Below are 2,862 nucleotides of genomic sequence, written 5' to 3'. Positions count from 1 at the left end.
AGTGAGCGCGGCCGGAGGAAGTGTGCGAGGAAGGGGAAGGAGCAGAGGCTCGCTCGCTCGCCGCCGCCGCCGCCGCCGGGGAAGGGGCTCGGCAAGCCGGGCGGCGGCGGCGGCGCGCCCCACCCCTCGACGGCGCCCGGGCGGACCTGCCTCTCCCGGGGCGGGCGCAAGCAGCAGCCAAGGCAGCGGCTGGACAGGGATCGGGACCGCCTCGGCCTCGCCCGCCCCGGATCCTGGACCCGGACCACCCCCGCGGGTGGCCGGCAAGCAAGCAAGCAAGCTGGTCCCTGCCCCGAGGAGCTTGCCTTCCCCACAGGGTCGTGGCGTTGGAAGGGACCCCCACCCCAGGGTCCAACCTCCTGCAAGGCAAAGGATCGCAGCTGAAAAACCATAGAATTTTAGAGCAGGGCGGGACCTCCAAGGGTCATCTATCCCAACCCCCTGCAATGCAGAAATCTCAAGTACAGTGGTACCTCGGGTTAAGTACTTAATTCGTTCTGGAGATCTGTTCTTAACTCGAAACTGTTCTTAACCTGAAGCACCACTTTAGCTAATGAGGCCTCCCACTGCCGCCGCATGATTTCTGTTCTCATCCTGAAGCAAAGTTCTTAACCCGAGGTACTATTTCTGGGTTCGCGGAGTCTGTAACCTGAAGCGTATGTAACCTGAAACATATGTAACCCAAGGTACCACTGTAGATCATACATGGGCGATGGCCATCCCACCTCTGCTGAAAAAGTCCAGTGAAGAAGAACTACAGTACCAACGAAAGAAGCTTAGAGGATGCAACTGGTGGACTATGCAGAATTAGATAAACTAGCAGGAAGGATTCGAAACCTGCGGGACCAGAGATTCTAAGAAGACTGGAGTAAATTTATGGACTGTTTGAAGAGCAATTGTGATGAACAAATTACACTAGTAGGTTTGCAAGAAGTTTTGTAAGGCGTGTTATTTGAAATATTGCAAAAAAGATAATGAGGAGAGTTAAGGATAATTAAAGGTAATATGAAATTAAGAAATGCATAAAAAGTGATAAAGAATGAGAAATCTTCAGAGGTGTTGACGGAAGTCCAAAAATACTGTGTAAGATGAGAAGTTATGTTGTAGGAATGTTGGAATTAATATGTTAAAAAACTAATAAAAATGAATATATACATATATATATAAAACGTCCAGTGAAGGAGAGCCCGCGTCCGTTCCACTGTTGAATCGCTCTTACTGTCAGAAATCGCTTCCAATAGCTTGGTTGCCGTCTCCTTTCAAAAACAATCCCATCTGTTGAGACAAAGCCTCATCTCACCCCCCCTTCCAGCAGGGGGCAGAGGGGTGAGGACAAAGACCTTGCCCCTGGTTGGAATTCGGAGCAGGACTGACTCTGGGTGTGGAGGTTCCATTAAGCCAGCTGGGCTAATACCAACTGGCCCGCCTTTTGCCCTTCGGCTGGTTTCCTGGCTTCCAGCAGTGCCAATTTGGACAGCCTTAAAAGACGACTGTACACTTTCTGGGAAATGATATATAATGAATTGAAAAAGGTATTTAAATATACCTTCTTGAAGAAACCAGAGGCCTTTCTCTTGGGCATGGCCGGCCAAGTGGTGCCAAAGAAGGACAGAACTTTTTTTATGTATGCTACAACAGCAGCAAGAATACTCATCGCAAAGTATTGGAAGACGCAAGATCTACCCACTCTGGAAGAATGGCAGATGAAACTGAATGACTGTATGGGATTGGCAGAAATGACGAGCAGAATCCGTGACCAGGGAGAAGAGTCGGCAGAAGAAGACTGGAAAAAATTTAAGGACTATTTACAGAAATATTGTAAAATTAAGGAATGTTGAATGATGTTGGATTGAAATTGAGTGGTTTCTAGCTGTAATGATATAAAGGAACATGGAAGAAAAAAAGGGTTTGGATAGAAAATAAGGTGATATTATAAGCTGTAATGCTTTAAGTTAAGGATTTGCTGAACAAATAATTTAAAAGGGAATACAAGAAGGGGAGGTATGAGGAGGTCAGAGAAATATGTTATTGAAAAGATTGTATTATGAACTATATGTTTTTTTAATCTTTTTGTTTGCTTTTTGTTTGTATAAAAAATTGAAAATCTTAATAAATATCCTTTAAAAAAGAAAAAAGACGACTGTACAAATTCATTAGCAAGGAAGTCAGGGGTGGCTACCAGCCTAAGGTTACCAGACTTCCCTGGGGACAGACTCTGGATTTACAAATCAGTCCCCATACAAAATCTATTGAAGTTGAAAAGTGTCCCGGATTCATTGAAAAAAGTCTGTTAACCTTAGACCAGCCACGATGGCTCTGCCCTGACTGCAATGTCAGAAATTGTTCCAAATGCCAGTTTTTGGAAACCACAGGAGGGGAGAGTTGCTCCTGTGCTCGGATCCTGCTCGCTGGCATCTGGTCAGCTTCTGTGAGAACAGGATGCTGCGTGAGATGAGCCACTGGCCTGATCCAGCCAGCCCTTCCTATGCGCTCATCTTCCCCTCTTCCAGCCATCAGACTGCCCAGAGCCTTGGCTACATCTTTTGTAGCAGTGATTTGCATAACATGCAGTATGAAGGATGCTGGAGCCAAGAAGATGTGCCAGGATCCTGATGGATCTGTGATCTCAGACTGGGCTCTGCCAAGGATGTTCTAGCTCTGAGATCCTGTATGGAGCAGTGGGTTGGACTGCATGGATTTTAAAGGCTACTTGCCAGCATCTGACGTAGGATCTGCTCCCCCAAGGAATAGCCCCACTGATCCTCAGTGACCAGTTCTAGTCAGGCTGGCAGATTGCAGTCCTGAACACCCTTCAGAAACTGGGTTTTGCCCCTCAAGCCCTTCTAAGTTTGGGGTTGGGCC

The sequence above is a fragment of the Podarcis raffonei genome, chromosome 4, assembly GCF_027172205.1.
Source record: "Podarcis raffonei isolate rPodRaf1 chromosome 4, rPodRaf1.pri, whole genome shotgun sequence".
NCBI classification, from domain to species: domain Eukaryota; kingdom Metazoa; phylum Chordata; class Lepidosauria; order Squamata; family Lacertidae; genus Podarcis; species Podarcis raffonei.
This window is presented reverse-complemented; position numbering follows the sequence as displayed.